At 43.1% G+C, this 18,080-nt stretch overlaps 1 long non-coding RNA gene across 1 annotated transcript in view; it reads left to right on the top strand.

Annotated features, from left to right (window-relative positions):
* The window catches only part of LOC311593221, a 61,155-nt gene that overhangs the window by 27,311 nt on the left and 15,764 nt on the right, over window positions 1–18,080 (top strand). The window contains exons 4-5 of the long non-coding RNA XR_014777618.1: window positions 4,273–4,343; window positions 6,854–6,963. This is a non-coding gene — a long non-coding RNA (uncharacterized lncRNA). The remainder of the gene's footprint in view (window positions 1–4,272; window positions 4,344–6,853; window positions 6,964–18,080) is intronic.

Below are 18,080 nucleotides of genomic sequence, written 5' to 3'. Positions count from 1 at the left end.
CCTCTTCTGATCTCCTTCTGGGTTGGGGAAAGGAAGCACTATTATCTACATTTTCCTGAAGCCTGTATGGCCTGTCCTTGGACATCACTGCATAGAGCGTAGGTCTAGTTCTTGACTCTCTGCTATTGTATTCCTCTGTGATGTCATCTCCCTAATGCTGTGTCCTATCCATGGGAATTTGTAGGTGGGATTTTCTTTTCTTCTCTCCATTAATTTATTTGTTTATTTTATATCCTGATTGCAGGCCCCCTCCTCCCAGTTCCCCTTCACACGTCTCTTTCCTCCCCAATCCTCCTCTCTCCTGCTCTCCAGATTATGTTTACATAATCTGCTGCATAAAGCCTCTCAGAGGAGTTATGCTAGGCTCCTGTCTACAAGCATAGCAGAGTTGCATCAATAGTGTCAGGGATTAGTTCTCTTCCATGGGATGATGGGTCTCAAGTAGGACCAGGCTTTGCTTGGTCATTTCCTAAATCTTTGCTTCATCTTTGTTCTGGCACATCTTGTAGGTAGAGCACATTTTGGGTTGAAGGTGAGTTGGTATCCTATCCCTCCACCGGAAGTTCTGCCTGGCTATAGGAGGTGGCCACTTCCAGCTCCGTATCCCCTGCTGCTAGGAGTTTCAGCTAGGGCAACCCCCATAGACCTCCTGGGGCCTCTGATTTCTGATTTCCGGCCATCTCTCCCCGCTCTCCCTACTCCTAACCCTCACCCCTGCTCCCCTTCCATCTCCCCTCCTACCCAATCCCCTCCTTCCATCTACCTCCAATGACTCTTTTATGTCCCCTTTTGAGTGAAATTCAAGCATCATCCATTGGGCCCTCCTTGTTTACTTAGCTCCTTTTGGATTATAGAATGGCTATCCTGTACTTTATGGCTAATATCCACTTATATGTGAGTATATTCCATGTGTGCCTTTCTGTGTCTGGGTTACCTCACTCAAGATGATATTTTCCTATTTCTATCAATTTGCCTGAAAATTTCATGATGTCTTTGTTTTTAATGGCTGAGTAGTATTCCATTGTGTAAATGTACCACAGTTTCTATATCCATTCTTCAATTGAGGGACATCTAGGTTGAATAAAGCTGCTATGAACATAGCTGAACAAGAGCCCCTGTGGAATATCTTTTGGGTATATTTGTAGGAGTGGTATAGCTGGGTTTTGAGGTAGAATCGTTACCAATTTTCTGAGGAACTGCCAGATTGATTTCCAAAGTGGTTGTACAAGTTTGGGCTTCTCTTTTCACAAAGAGAAATTCTCATTCTGGTCTTCATTTCTGTGATAAACTTCTTTTTTGCCAGTGGAGCTCAGATTACAGGCTGACTCTTATAAGTTAAAATCTCTGTGTGGTATCAAGTGCATGAGCAGCCGAACTGGGAATCGTTCTTTTCTCTGTCTTTGGTTTGAATTTTATTTTTCTTAAAGTAAGATGTAAGAAATTTCTAGATGGCAGAACCTAAAAAACCACATTGTCTCAAAACATTATTACACAATTACTCCATATTACCATGTGGTTTTCAGTCCTCCATGGAATTTTAATCTTTTTGATGTTTCTAGCAGATTGAAGGGTCCAATTTAAGGGAGAGCAATCACAGAGACTTAGGCATCAGAGTCAATGGAGAAATGGCTCTGTTTCTTTTTTATAATGTCCTCGAGTGAGAAATGACTGACAGGAAGGACATCTGAGTAGAATTCTATGTGCTTTACTTGTGGTGGGTTCCTGGTGTGGGTCCTTTGTTCTTCAGCATCAGGGAAAAGAACAGTCCAGAGCAACTTCAGACTGACAGGACTCTTGTGAGTTGGCAAGAATTATATGTCCCATGTACTAAAAAAAAAATCAAATAGGAACCTCTCAGGGAAAGATGTCCACAATAATTAATAATCTGTTCATTTTTATACATTTTTCCAAAGCCGAAGACAACTATTAATTCTGCTATAAGTGTTATAACATTGAAAATGTGACTGAAGATTTTTCTAGAACAACATAGTAAGTGGTTGTTTGGAGGAAATGTTTGTAAAGCAAGTTCAGAAAGGGAAAACACATTGGTCTGTTTTAGGAAGCATGCTCTACCTATTCAATAGGTACTGTTTTTGGGGTTTTTTGTTTGTTTGTTTGTTTTGTTTTGTTTTGTTTGTTCAGCCCCAAGAGGCAATAACATGCCTGCACACTGAATGCAGATTGCATTTCTGAGTTTCACAGCTCTTTTTTTTTTCCCTTTCTTTTTTTTTTTTTTCTTTTTCTTTTCTTTTTTCATCATGGCCACCCTAGGAAGACTGAGAGATAATGCCAATTCATCTTTATAAAACCTACCCATGTCCCACGTCTCCAAACTCTTGAGATAATTAGTGATGATTCCACACAGTGATCATTTATGGAGATGCCTTCTTTAAGTTTGTGTTTTGGTGGATGCCCCATGACTCAGAAGGAGAGGTAAGGACAGAGAAGCGTAGGGGACAGATTGGCTTCCTGGCAGGTGAGTTCCCAACTGTCCTTCATCTCTGCCTAAGCCTCCTAGATCATCCTTCCTCTTTCACTGCGGAAGCCTCTGCTCCTTGCTGAAGTGTTCATGCTGTCTGATATAAAGTATATTTTAAATTTATCTGGACAACGTATCAGTAGAGAGTTAAGGGTCCTCCCTATGGTAAGAATAATATTAGTAGATACCTCGTGGGCAGGATGAAGAGATTTAGCTGGACTTTGAAGTCATGATGGATCCAGAGTTTAAAGTCTTAAATGCTTGGAGAGTTCACTTTGTTCAATGAAGAACACACTGGTTTTTTTGTTTTGTTTTGTTTTGTTTTTTTAAAGAATGAGACTGGAGATGGAGAATTGATGCTGTGGGTAAGGGTGAAACCAGGAGTCTCAATGGGAGTGGAGAGGAGGAGAGAAGTGGGAAGCAGAACATGGAGAAGCTGTCTTGATGAACGGTACCCATTCTGCCATCGGGGTGACAAACGCAAAATCAAGCGTGACCCTTGTATTTTGAGAACTTAAGATCTGCAGACAGGCCAGGTGCTGGAGATATGAGGACAGGGTATTTTTCCACAGCCTCCACAAAGCAACAATTCTGGAGATACAGGGTGGGACTCTATCAGGATATTGGGGAAATTCACATCCCGGAAGGACTTAATCAAGCATGGCTTGATTCACTATCTTCCTTTTTTTTTTTTTTCCCTTTTATTCAATTGTCTTTCTCTCAATTGAGATATTGAGGAAACTAATTGCATTCAGGACACTGCCTAGTGAGCATGGTACATGAATAAATTACACAAACCAGGTGATATTAGAATTATCAGCTAAGATGTGGGTGCACTCCACTCATAAGAGGGGTGTCTTGCCAGATACTGTGAGATACCCAACAGGAAAACCTCAGATTCTTCTCTCAGCACTTTTTAGATGGGCCCTCCCAATATTTGTCTTCCAGGTTATTTCTACTGCTGTCATAATGGTTCATTTTCTTCAACCTGTTTCTTTCTTTTCATAAATTAATATCTCCAGGCAAGCCCTAGCTCTCAGTATCACTGTTTCTATAAGAGTAGAAATAATAACACCTACAGATCTTTCTACAAAGTAGTAACACCAATAAGCAAAAAAATGTTCATGCAATAATGTTAATTGCAGTGTTGTTTGTAATACATTTGTGAAGAACTACATGTTGATCGGTTGGGCAATTAGGTAAATAAAAAGTGTTATACTTATTTAATAGCATACTCTGCTGCCATTAGAAAAAAGTACATGAAAGAATATGTACTGACTTGACAAAAAACACATGCAAGAGAAAAGCAAGCTGTATAGCAACAAATACACTAAGATCTTTTTTTATAAAAAAATAAATATATTTAGTTCTATATGTTAAACATAAATGGATTCTTTCATATATATGCTCAGATAAAATACAAAAATTATCAAGAAAAAATAATTTAAAATGTGAACAGTGGTTTATGCCAAGGAAAAGGCTGAATTCATTTATCTGTTTTTAATTTAAATTTACTTGTGTCTTTCTGTGGAAACCAGAAAACAACTTTTGGAGATTGATTTTCTCTGCCTATCATATGGGTCCCATTTGTCAGGCCAGTTGTTAGGCAAATGTCTTTATCCATTGAGCCATCTCACTAGCCCACATGGAGTTTTCATCTCTTCCTTTACACACACACACACACACACACACACACACACACACACACACACACACAGGAATCATGAATGCAAATTATTATTATTATTACTATTATTATTTACAAATCTTTTCTTTTTTCTCTTATACACAAGCCTCCTGAAATCATACCATCCTAAGACAGTCATAGAATCCTAGCGTAAATTACCATTCACTGCAGGAATTGGTGAGTATGAAAGAAGCATAGTTATCAGATGGGCTCGGGAGAAGCAGACCTTGCTCCCTACTGCACAGAATGCATGTAGGGAGGGGTAGGGGGAAGTATTAGGTCACTCTAATGATTGAGTTTTCTCTGAAAGGTAGCAAACTCACTTCAATCATCTTTATCTCCCCCTGCAACCCCCCACATTATCAAGATGTCTGTAAACTCTAGGATTGGGAACACCCAACACCTGTCTCCCAATGGCATCCTGAGTCAGAACTTTCTAGTGATTTCACAGAAACCCCCAAACTCCAATTACTGATTCACAGAATATATTCACTGTAGCTACTTTGCATGTAATGATCATGGACAAATGATTCATTTAATGAGTTATCAGGGCTGGTTTAAGCAAAGTAATACTATCTGATCATTATCCTTGAACTCAAGTCCACCGTTCTTCATCTTTGAAGGGTCAAGACTGACTGACTGCTTGAGGCCTTTTTCAAATCGCTGAATCAAGAAGAGGAAGCTACCAGAATAAAATGAGCCACCACTAAAGATTCTTTCTTCCATCCCTCTCCCCTGCCCTGTCGTCCCCTTCCCCTCCCAGCATTTCCAAATGCTCCAAAGAGTATTTACACAGAGTTTTATGAGTGCCTGCAGACAATAACATCGAGTGAGGCGGAGCCTTGCCTACGGAAGGCAGCCATATAGTTAAGCCCAAGCATGAAAGATGGAATGACCCTATTGGCAACCCTTGCACTCTGCCACAAACAAATGGGATGAGGAATGTGGGCCATGCTTAGTTTGCCGGGAGATCCCTCCATCATCCATCTCCTCCTTCCCTGATTTGTGTGTGTTTTGTTAAAAAGTGGGTCTCACTATGCTTTTCAGAAAGCTGACAAGAAGCAAGCTGAAAATTAAAAATGGGTACCAGGAGGTTTTACAGGAGTCTAAATAAACAGGCAGGCAGGAAAGACGTGTGGCAGGCTAGGGTTTCAGGCCAGTGGTCAGAGCGAGTTAACAGACATCCGTGTAACAGAAGGTTGTGTTTGTTTTCTCTGTCCCTGCCCTAGCAAATTTATTGGGTTATCTGTCTTATTTTGACACTCGGGTGTTTAAGGTTTCTGTTGAAGGTGTCTAAAGACATAAAAGAATTATTGTACAGTTTACATTTCTGGCAGAAGCTTTGGCATGGGTTATCTGAAAAGCTCCTATCTGCCAGCAAATCCACAGCAAAGACCATGCAGAATTGTGTTTTCATAGAAGTTCTGAGAATCTCTTGTGAAAAGCAGCAAGTATAAAGGGCGTTATTTAAAAAAGAAGTCATATTGCTTTACCATCTAGGGAAGTGCCACTTTCTTCCATTGCTCTGTTTTCCCGTCTTAGATGCCAGAGAGTGGATGTTGCCTGTGTCATAGAGAGGCAGCAGACGGTGTTTTCATCAGTAGAGCTCACAGTCAACACAAACTGACCAGATACATTTTGATTTTTGTAGACGAGTCAGGGATGCACGGGGGCCGAGTAAAGGCTAGACGTAATGATAATGCATACATAGTCACACGCTAATTCTTACATAGTTGTTTGTAGAAACCTGACAGTCACATTGATGTTTTGATGACCAAGGCACCAAGCCACCCTTGACCCACGTTGTTATATTTCTTCTTTTCAGAATTCTGACTCTGAAATCATTTTACTTACTCAAGCTCAACTTCTGTTCTTTAAGAGGGAAGAGTTGCTTGTGGAGCAATTTAAGCTATTCTTTGTTCATTCACTGGAATGGCATTCAGTAAATATTCACATATGTAGTTGTTGAAGTGTGGGAATTGTACATGGGAGAAAAGTAAGACCCACAGTCCGTAGCTAAAGCAAATATGTCCCATCTAGTTCTTCCAGGTCCTGTGAAAGACAAGCTGGTTGGCACCATTAACTCTCAAGATACTGGTGATCAATACCAAGTCAAGGCAAGGGAAAAAAAAAACAAAAAACAAAAAGGAACCTTATTTTCTTTCCTTGGGGAAATGTTTTTAAAGCAGCTAGGCAATTTGAACATATTACTGACTCTCTCTTTGTTCAGCCTTCCTTCTCTTTGGTGTCTATTTTTTCTTTTTTTCTTTTTCTTTTTCTCTATGGCCTCAGATTTGAGTATAGCAGTTGGTAGAAATAGTCCATGCTACTCAGAATGTTTTTGACAAAAGGTTCATATCCAGGCCATTGGCTGGGTTCTTCCTTGGGTTCCTTCCCTTTTCATCACCTACACTGGCGTGTCTTCTTCATCTATTGCATTATAAGTAAAAATTGTGTGCGTGTAAAGCAAGAGTTTTGGAAGCAGCAGATCTGAACTTGATGGGGTTTTGGAGCTTGCATGTGAGCATATGCTTACTTGCATGGAGCACCATGACTCCTGGCTCTGGCAGGTGATTCAGATGGACAGCATTGGTGACAGCTGCAGACCCAGGGTGGGGACCAGATCTGAACCCACAAGCTAGAAATTTAAAGTGCTTGACTTGAGGAATGTGTTACTGAATTTCCAGAACTTATTGGCTGAAATATGGCTCAGAGCTGCTCACCACAGGCCATGAGTAAGAGTCAAACAGTGGAGACCCATCCAGAGCCAAGGACAAGACAGCCCTGCAAGGCATTGGTAAGCATTTGCCTCCAACACTGCACAGTGGATGAATTCCAAATATGCCTCCTTCAGTGGGTCAAGGAGAGGAAAGGGGATCCACAGCTATGCTTCAGGAAGAGCGTATGGGCTCTGTCTGTCCCCAGGATCAGTGTGGTCCTAGAGTCCTGGTGCTTTTGTGCAGCCAGGAGCTGGAAGCAAACTGCTCCTAGAATCTGTCCACCTTAATAGTATTTACCTCTTACATGGGTCAGATGCAGAATCTTCACAAACATCTTCTCTACCAATCTCTGTGTCTGAATGTATTTCCTCAGAGCACAGTGAAGAACTCATGGCCACAATCATGATTCAGTCCTGGAAATGGAACTGCCTCCAGGAGCTTTGTGTGGATGGTACCCACTTCCTCCAAGACCATCTGAGCCAGATGCTCAAATGCCCAAAGACCATTGATGTCTCTCTAAATATCTTGTTGCTAGCTTTCACGATAAGACCTCACATATTTGTCCCAGTCTCTGAGCATCCATCAGCTTGACCTGATCCTGAGTGGTGTTACTGACATCACAGAGAGCATCATATATCCTGAGACCCTCTGAGTTCTGCTAGAGAGAGTTGTCCCATGCCTATGACCATGGACTTGGAGGAGTGTTGCCTTGGAGACTCCCTACTTGCTGCTGTTCTTCCTGTCCTAAATCACTGCTTCTGAGTGACCATGCTCAGCCTCTGTGGGAACCATATCTCCATGTCCACTCCAAAGGACCTGTTCTGCCACACATATGTTAGCACACCTGAGCCCGGAGCTGTATCTTGTCCCCTGCAGATCTATAGTTACTGTCTTTACAGAGTGAGTTGCCTGGTACTGTTCTGAGCTCGTGGACACACTCAGAATCAGAAGTCAGCCGAAGATGGCCTTGCTCATTGTTGACTGCTGCCTTTGATGTGCCAGCCGACACAGTGTTTGGCTCGCTTTGCCCGGCATGTGAATGGCCTCTAGGAGATTTGTGTGAGTGCTCACAGAGAGCAGCTGTGAAGAAGCAGGTTGGAGTAGAGGAAAAGGTTTGGCGTTTTCAATTTTAGACCTGCTGCAAGGTAACAAGAAACTTTTATATTCTAAGTAATAACTTTTGTACAACTTAACCTTTTACTAAGTCACCTTGTCCTCTGTGGCTATGGAGAGACAGTGATGATGATGGTGATGGTGATGATGATGATGATGATGATGATAACCACACAGACCTTTTGGATAATGACATCCTAGTGCCTTCAGATGAGTGAGAAGGGATAGTCCCTTGAGAGATAAGTGTAGAGAGCTGAGGTTGCTGAGAGCTGATAGGTAGCTTGGCCATTATGTAAGACCCTCAGAAAGGGGAAAGGCAACAATTGGGATGTAAAGTGAATAAATAAATTGAAAAAAAATTATACAAAATAATGTTGATTATATAAGTTATTACTATTACTATTTATTACTACTTTATACCCATTGGGAGGAATTGCTCTTAATAACTGTTAGCACACTGGTCTAAATTCATCATTTTACCACTAGATGTCAAATCTAACCCTCACCCAGCTATGTCCAGCTGTGCCTTTGTCAGTTACAGCCACCAGGACACCCTCTACCACGTTACTGGGTCAGCACGTCGCACTCTTTGTTTGACTGCCTACATCACAAGATGCAGGGGTCGAGTGAAAAGCATTCATTCGCTACCTACAAATCTAGAGGTGGGGGGAGCCCAAAGTGTCCAGGAACACCTGAGTCAGCTTCCATAGCTAGAAATGTGGCAGTTTAACGCCGAATAAAGGCCTGCTCAATGGCTTGTGAATCAAATTAAATTCTGAACAAACAACTCTCTAGCCGCATCCCAGTAGTTCTGAATCAATGCAGGTGATTTACGGCTCCTTGGGGTTCCATTCTGTGCGCAATGTGCTGGGATTTCCACACGCAGCTACCATTTACCACTAATGAGCAGCGTGAGTTGGTCCCAGGGCACCTGGGAGGAAGGCAGCACGTGGTTTTACGCAGCATCCCGGGCCTTCTGTGCTGAAAGAGCTTCTTAGATGGGTCAGGAGCTGGACCTGGCAGGATGAGTTGTTCATGCCAGGCGCTAAGAGCCTCGAGTCTGCTTCTCCCAGAAGCACCACTGCCTTTTAATTTAATGGTTCTCTGGTGTGTGAGAACGGTTTGGGGCAAATTTGGCTCCAACCTCAGATGGGAGTTGTAGCCTCCTGCATTTCCTTTGTTACTAACTGATAAAAGCAAGTCTTAGGAGAAGAAAAAAATTCTTAGTCTGGCATCTGACACACAGGCAGTTCCACAGATACGTGTGCAACAAACAGTGGGTAGAGATACACCTGTCTCTCTTAAGGCAAGTGTTTGTGACTCATCAGAGGAACTCCTGATAGTCCGGGAGGATGCTAGCCGGAGAGGAGAGACTGTGGTAAAGTGACCTTTTCCACTGCTTTCTGGATGTCAGCCTATGCGCTAACTCTTTTACTTCATTCACTGCTCACAATGATCCTTTTAAAGATGGTATTGTCACTCCCATTTTATAGGTAAGTAAAAAGTGAACCAAGGCACAGAGAGCCGCTGGTCACACAGGCAGTGCCGTGTTTGTAGTTCAAGGCTCCTGGTGGCTGAGCACAGCATTCACTATAGTATTGGGAATTGTCTTCGGCTACTTGCATCTGCTCTTTACCATCCACTCCCCAACTGTTAAAAGACCAACCATACTTCCAGAAATACATGACCAACAAAGATTTTTTTTTCAGCCTCTGAGTTCTCAGCTTCCGTGGTAATTGAACATGTAGAAGGAAATTCTTTCACACAATTGGTTTCAGACCAGAGAGTGGGAAATGACTGAGGTAGAAAATATGGGTTGAGTGAAGACAGGGTTCCATGCTGTTCTGGAAGCAGATCTGTGTGGTTTTGAAGTGAAAGTGGAAAGGAAAGAAAGAAAGGCACCATGGATAAGTCTCCAACCTGAACTGAAACCATCCCTGAGGTGAAAACTTGAGTCTCAGCCGTTTGGGGAAGGCTCTTCTTGTGGACACTGATGTGTCACTTGCTATCTTCAAGGGGTGAGGCCAGGGTGCACAGCAACAGACTGACGAGAACCCTGAAGAAGAAATTTTGTAAGTGAACCTCAATGTCCTGGAGAAGATGTCTCTCATAGGGCAAGGGCGTCCCCATCACAGCCCAGGATGTCTGACTCCTAAAATCCTGGGCGCCACGTGGGGCCATCTATTCTTGTTCGTGTTCCCCAGTAGGATGCCCTCCAAGCAGAGGTGGCTTTCAGGTCTTTGTAAAGCTCCACAAGCACTGATTCCCCACATCAGAGTCTATAAGTAAAATAAGATTAAAACATTTTAGGTTCTGTTTTCAAACTCAGCTAGCATTTCAGGGATTGGAGTTCACAGGGAAAAGACAGCCGCCTGTTTTAAAATTGTATTTAAGATAGTTCCTACGAAAGTATTAAGTAAGACTGGAGCCTCCTGGGGAGACAAGTGGCTGTTAAAACCTGAAGCTGTAGTATGAGGATTTTTTTTTATGAATGAGTGCCATATGGATTGCATTACTCATATTTGAAAAAAATTCAAGTGGCAAAGCATATTTGACAGTTTTACTGAGCCTGTTATTTGGAAAACAATTCCAAGATGCCTTAGAAGTCTCAAATGGGGCTGAGTTTATATATATATATATGTGTGTGTGTGTGTGTGTGTGTGTGTGTGTGTGTGTGTGTGTGTGTCTTATCACATATCAAAGCTAGGATGAAAAAAACAAGATGTGTGATTTTCCTGCATTTCGGGGGCCTTCTGAGATAAATGTGACCAAACAAAATACACGCAAGCCCCCTGCAGCATCGTGGATGTACAGCTCAGAGTGACTTCCCGTCCTTTGGTCCTTTATCTCCTTCCTTCTTGCTTTGTTTTGGTATGAGTTTTGACACATGGGCTAAACTCTTGACTCTTAACCTTGTTTTCCAATTTTGAATTCAGTTATTGTCAATGCTGAATGTCTTTGTTACTGTTCTATTGCTGTGAAGAGACACCACGGCCAGGGAAACTTACAAAAGGAAGCACTGAATGAGGGGCTTGCTGTTGTTTCAGAGGGTTAGCCTGTGAAATTCCCAGTGGGGACTGTGGCAGGCATGGCGCTGAAGCAGTAGCTGAGAGCTTACACTTTGTCCATAGCACATGACAGAAACAGGGAAACAGGGCCTGGTGAGGCTTTTTTGAAACCTCAAAGCTTTCCTCCAGTGACACAGCTACTTCAACAAGGCAACACCTTTAATCCTTCCTAAACAGTCTACCAACTAGAAACCAAACACTCAAAGATATAGGCCTATGGGGGCTATTATTATTCCAACCGCCACACTGAATGAGTCAAGTTCTCTGAAAAATAACCCATGGTCAGGTGAACGTATATACGTTATGATTCTTGGGGCTGTCTGTCATTTAGGTTGTAGGGCTGTGGAAAAATCCCAACTCTTTCAAAATCTGGTTACTGTTTAGATATAGGCAGCTCTAAAGATATTTTAGACTTATTGAACAATGAATAATTTGTGGAGCTACCCAAGGGAAATAAAAAAACTTTTTTTTTTTTAGAGAGAGAGAGAGAGAAACTCTGTAGCCCTGGCTGTCTTGGAACTTAATCTACAGACCAGGCTGGCCTTGAAATAGGAGATCCTTTATTGGTAGTTACTGTTAAATAGGACATGACCATTGACTGATTGGTGACCAGGTGACGTGAGGCGATGTAGGAGGAATGAGACCCGCCTTAAGCAGGAACAAAGCCCACCTGGCAACATACATTTGAGGAAGGGGCCTTTATGTAGAGTCGGACTGAGACTTGCCTGGGCATGACCAGAGACTGACTGCCCAGAGACTGGTGATGCCACTATGAACACCAAGGAAGAGGAGCCACAGCAGAAGCTCATAGTTTGGGAGCCAATGGGACACTATGAGGGAGGTATAAAGGTTTGCACTATCTCTGCAATAAAGGATTCGGCTTCTGCCACTTGCCTGACTCCCAGAGTCTGTGTCCTTGACTCTGTGCCAGCTCACCCTCATCCGCAAGGGTTCTGGGACTGGGTCCTAGACAGAAAAACATTTCAAGACTATTCTGGAATTCTTAACAGATACTATGATGTATTGGATGTTAAAGATATCACTTGAAATTTATAAATGTTTAAGCCTTTTCTGTCAAGTGGCAGGACCTGAACTGAGGTCTTCTAACTCCAACTCTAATGAATTCTCTATGAAAGTCTTAGACTTCTTGACTGCACAAGATACCCAAGAGGAGTTTATGATGCAGAGACACCATATGGTTAATGTTTGAAATCCACCATCAGTTTACTTCACGTGTGCTCCTTTTATTATAGATTTCATTACTCTGAGTTATTCACTTACAAACACAGTACTGAATGGGGTTGCTAACGAAAAACATGTAAGTTATTCTTTGTGGGTGGCCTGTGGGATATTCAAGGATACTTCTGAAATACTTGTGTGCTGTATATCCCAGCATCATGGCTGTGGGATGTGTGACTCCATTTGTGCTCATATTTGGTAGTGAAAGAGACATCCCTTTTTGTTGCTGTGATAAAGGACCATGACCAAAAGCAAATTAAAGAAAAAAAACTTGTTTTGTGTTATGGTTCAGAAGGATAGTCCAACATGGCATGGAAGACATGGCATGTGAGCAGTACTTGGCAGCTGGCTGGTCACATTTTATCAGCACACAGGAGGGAGAGAGTGAGCATGAATTTGATAAGGCAATAACCCCCCAAATTCTACTTCCAATGAAAAGCTGCTTCGCTGAAAGGTTCGGCATCCTCCCCAAACAGCACCACTCACCAGGGGCAAAGAATTTGAATGTTGGACCCCGCTATTTCCAGCATTTCTGGATAGCCTCTGAGCTTGGTATAAGATGACAGACTCCCTTTCTCAGCTGGCTTCCCTCTCTGTCTGATGTGGGGAACCCCAGAAATTTTAAGGAACTGTCACATAGCCCTTAGAGGAATTACAAACCCAACCCTTTCCTGATAAGAAACCTGTTCAGGAAGCACCCACATTATGCTAATGAGATGTCTTGGTGTCCTGGCTTTCAACCAAAGACCTTTAACCATATCTGGAGTTCTTCCCCCACCCATAGGATAATTAAGTACTGTGTTCCCCCTCTTATGATAGGATTGATTATGTTACTGTATGTAAAACAAGTATCCCTAGCACCTCTAGCAGCAGTGAATCAAACACTTTCACCCTCAACTCCTCCCACTGCCCAAGGTTTATCATTCCCCATTTCACACCAAATAAAGGGGCCAGCATGATCTGTTTCATCAAAAATCATCTGATACCCTTCATTTATTCTGGGGAAAGAAGGGTCCCCTTCTCCCATCAATAATTCATTGCTGGACCTCTGGGACTTGGCTGCTTCTGTGACTCACCAGGATGTCGGTGTGGCTCACTGCTGCCATCTTTCTAGTGGTAACCCACCCACTTCAGTGCCCGTCTCCTGAATGGAGTGTTCCAGAAGCAGCCATTGTGTCTGCCCACCCAGACAAAAACCAGGCTCCTGCCTCTGCCTCTGCCTTTCTTGGTTTCGAAGCTCCAAGTGAGCCTTCGTTACAGGCTACACATAAAGCAGCCACCAACTTACCCATGCCAGGCTGGATCCTTGATGCCACTGTAGGGACAACATTAATGCCATATTCTATATGTAGTGTATATTCTGCAATTAATGCTGTGGTCTTTGAGAACTTGTCCTCCAAGTGACTTCACTTCTTCCTGCATTCCGGGAAAGACCAGGCACTGCCATAAACCTGATCTGCCAGCAGTCTCCAGAAACTCCACCAGAGCTATTAGATACAATTAACTCCCAATGTTCCTCTGAGACTAAAAAAAAAAAAACCTTCCCCTCCAGACTCAGTCTCCACCCAACCTGCCAAAAGATCGACATTCCTGTGACCCACGGCTTCCCTGAAGATCCAGCCTCCCCCAAACCTGCCTAAGGGTCAACATTCCTGTGGCCCACAACCCCCACTTCCCTTTGTGAATCCACTGCTCTGGTGCAGGAAGGATTGTGATCTGAGGCTTGAGCTTTGTAATACAGGACCCTGTGTATGTTGCATTGGTATTGAGTCCTGGAGGTCATTTTGGGGGTCTCGCGATCCGAGTGATCTCAGTATTACACTGAGCGATCTGGGTATAACACCACTTGGCTTGGGTTTCCAAGCCCTGCACCTTTGATACTGAGCTTCCCGGCAGAGTGCCTGACAAAACCCAGGCTCCTACCACATGTAGAATGACATTTGAATACATGAGCCTGGGGGGGAACATTTCTCCATTCAAGCTAGAGCATCCCTCTTAGCATAAGCACACCCCTCTACCAGCCATTCCCAATATGTCCATCTCCCTTGCTTGCCCATAATGTAGGAAAAAGATTTGTTAGAAGGTATTAAGTGTAGGATGGTCAGGGAAAGCATTGGAGCTGGAGTTAAAGGAGCTGGGTTCAGGTCCTGCCACTGAAATGCCGTAAACTCCAGGGAGATCCTGTCTTTTTGTTTCAGTATGATGGGCAAGGAAGTACATGCTTCTGGCAGTGCCCTGGTTCCCTACATTTCTGAATCACTGCAGTCATTCTGGATCCTTTGGAGTGAGGTCGGACCTGGAGAGCAAAGTGGTGTTTATTTTGTGGTAGTTTCGGGGTTAAAGGTTTCTGTTTTCTTGGGAGAAAAACTGATAATTAAGAAAAGTGGCCTAGCCGGGCGTGGTGGTGCATGCCTTTAATCCCAGCACTCGGGAGGCAGAGGCAGGTGGATCGCTGTGAGTTCGAGGCCAGCCTGGTCTACAAAGTGAGTCCAGGACAGCCAAGGCTAACACAGAGAGACTCTGTCTCAAAAAACAAAAACAAACAAACAAACAAAAAAAAAAAAAAAAAGAAAGAAAAGTGGCCTAGAGAGGAGTTCAGCAGTCCCTTGATGAGCCTGCCTTCCAAAGAGCCATGGGTCTTAGGTGCCCACCTCCCACTATCCAAACTCCTGGCACATCAGCAGCATTCCAGAGCAGCTTTGGCTGGAGAGGAGCATAGTCCAAGTGTGGTTCTGTGACCCACCCCAGAAATGCAAACAATCGAGTATTGACTGTTCCATAGGAGAGGGGTTTGAAACTTCAGGGTCTCCTTTTTCGGCAGTGTGTGTGTGTGTGTGTGTGTGTGTGTGTGTGTGTGTGTGTGTGTGTGTGTGTTCATGTGTTCCTTTTTTCAGAATCCTCATTTTGCCATCCAGGCCACAGGATTCCCCACTTCACCATGCTCTACTCATTAATCCTTTTTCTAGAAGGCAGAGCCTTTCCCTCTCTTCCTGAGACTGCTCTGGGCTTTCCCATATATTCATACTGAGGTGCTGACCCCACCTAAGGATGGGCAGCAGAAGGGGGCAGGTGATGAGGATGTGGAGCCTGGAGCATTGAAGTTTTGGTGATTAAAGTTCTTCCTCTGCGGAGGAGGGGTACAAGGGGTGGGGTGCAGGAAGTATGTTAAGGGGGTTGGAGGGAAGGTGAAGTTAAGTGATTCCATTGATTATGAGCCCTTGACTCATCAGTTTGTTCTCAAATAAAGAAGCCCAGGACACTGTGATTAAAAAAAAAAAAAGTGGGTCTAACTGAGTCTAAGGTCGGTTCTAGAGAGTGGAAGTAAGTGTTCAGTGTGGCATAGCTGGCTTCCTGTGCCATTGCGCCCATCCCATTGATTTTGTGGACCGAATTCGTTACTTATCTGTTGCTGTGATTGAACACCATGGCCAAGTATAAATAAAAGGGGGAGTTTATTTTGTGTCTGGCTGCCCCCCCCTCTTCCTGGATGCCACTATTTTGATCACTGTGTCTTTTAGAAACTTTCTTTAACTGGCTTAACTTACGCACCTCTGCTTCAGGTTTCCACAGCAACATGAAGCCTAACACTTTGGATTTACTTGTTCTGCAATAAGAATTTATATATAAGCTTGACTTCTTGGATACCAGGCTCACTCTTCCCTGTATACCCTACGCTCACACCAGTGCCCAGGTCACAGGAGAGCCTTGAGCAATGTTCCGTTCATAGCTGAGAAGGAGGCGACATAGCCGAATAGCCATCCCAGTTACCAATGGACAAAAAAAAAAAAAAAAAAAAGTGTACTTCCCTTATGATTCAAAATATGCCTTGCTTCTGGAAAAAGAAAACAAGCACATTCCCAGAGCATGGAAACCTAGGCATACATTTTAGAATTTGAAGCATGATCGTTTATCCACAGAAAAACACTTTAGTAAGTTAAAAAGTTATAAGAATACAAAAGCCATCTGACATTTATACTCTTCACAAAGCCACTTAGTTGGAGCCCATCTTTTTCAGCCTCATTCACATAGTTACAGGTTTGGGGGCAGTTGCAGCTCTTCTGTGGTTCTCATTTAAGAGAACACATAATTGTTTATTAAGCCTCTTCCATGTACCAGGCACAGTGACAAGTTCTGTGTATCTTATTTCAGCTAACACATACATGACTTCATGCTCACGTTAGAATTGCTATCTTTATGCTGCAGATAACATAGTCCAAGATAAGCAAAGTGATAGTTTATTGAGTGGCAGAAACAACATTTGAACTGACATTTGGCTGAGTAATTGAAAATTCAAATTTTAAGTACTTTGTATTTCATCTGGTCACATTTCTTAGAACAAATTTATTAGAGTTCACAATTAATAGTCCTTGGTAAATTAATTTCCCCAATGCTGAATACTGTGTAGGTAGTCTTCCCTATCTGGCTGTATTTCTTGGAAGCCTCTGTGTTTTATCTTCCTGACCTTGGGCTCCAGGGTTGGGTGTATGGCGGCTTCTGAACAGATGCCTGATTATCAGATAAATGGATATAGTCACTGGCATTTTAGCTTTTCTTGAAACCCACATTGTGTGATGCTTGCAAACTTACAAAAGGCAGATGGTTTCTTATCCCGGAATAGGAGGAGATGAGTTCTTGGAAAGCAGACAGACTGTTGGAGAAGCAGTTAGTGCCTGCACCCATGTAAGCAACAGAAAACCTCCTTCTTTCTGCAGATAAGAACTCGGTGAATCACTTTGGAAATCTGACATCTGAGTAGCCATAGTCTTTGCAGGCTGGTCCAGTCAAGACTCAGGGTGGCAAGCAAAATTAATTAATGTGTAGTTCTGGGCTTTCCTGGAAAAATTCAAAGGGCACAGAAAGGAGTCTAGTCGCACTTTTGATAAGTCACCTCTGGTTTTATCATCTCTATTAATCTCTAAATCTACATTCTCAAAGCATTATGTGAAATTCTACTGGCCTCTTTAACCTGGGGCTTCTTTTGGTGTCTCCTGAAATCCCCGGAGCTTTCTTTGTTGCATGGATTCTGGTCTGTGGTTCTCTCGTCTCCATCACACTGGTCCTCTCTTCCTCACCCTTGGCAGAAGATTTCTTCGGCTATGTTTTTTCTTTTTTAAATGGTAATTCTTCTGGAAACATTTTGCTAAAGCAACCGGGACAATCCTGAATATGTTTTGAAGTTGAGTTACAATATTTATAAGTCATTCAAGGTCTCTTCCTCAGCTTAGAGCGGAGTGCTTCTGTGGCTTCAGCAAGCCTGGCAGCGCTTCTGATAGAAGCTTGTGGCCCCCTCGGCTCTTCTGACCCTGTCCTCATTGCTTTCAGCTTTCCCGGGCACCATCCCTTTCTTGGCACTGTGATGTCCCCTTCTGATTCTATGGACTTGGACCTCCATAGCCTCTTGTTCCCTTTCCTGACCCCTGTTCTCTTCACCTTAGACCTCTCCAGCTTATCGGGAAAGTTTCCCCTCAAAACAGGAGACATTCAAATAAGAATTTACCGTAGTACGTTAGACTAAAGTGTACATCCAGATACTCCTGGTAAGTGTTTGTTTTTAAATAGGGTCTCTGACCTACTTGAGACCTGCAGTCTCTTGAGGTAGACATTGTGGGTTGAGAGGTTACGCTACCATTTGATCCAGCTGTATGAGTTACAAATCCACCTGACTTAGAGTCAAGTCGACTTTTATGATGTAGACAAGTGGTGCACCCAACTATACACAGAGTAATAAGGGAAGTAAAGGAAACAGAACTGAATTCTTGTGTTTTGAGGAAGAA

The sequence above is a fragment of the Acomys minous genome (genome assembly GCF_964271855.1).
Source record: "Acomys minous genome assembly, chromosome: 1".
Taxonomy (NCBI): Eukaryota; Metazoa; Chordata; class Mammalia; order Rodentia; family Muridae; genus Acomys; species Acomys minous.
Note: the sequence above shows the minus strand (reverse complement) of the source record. Positions and strands in the feature narration are given on the sequence as shown.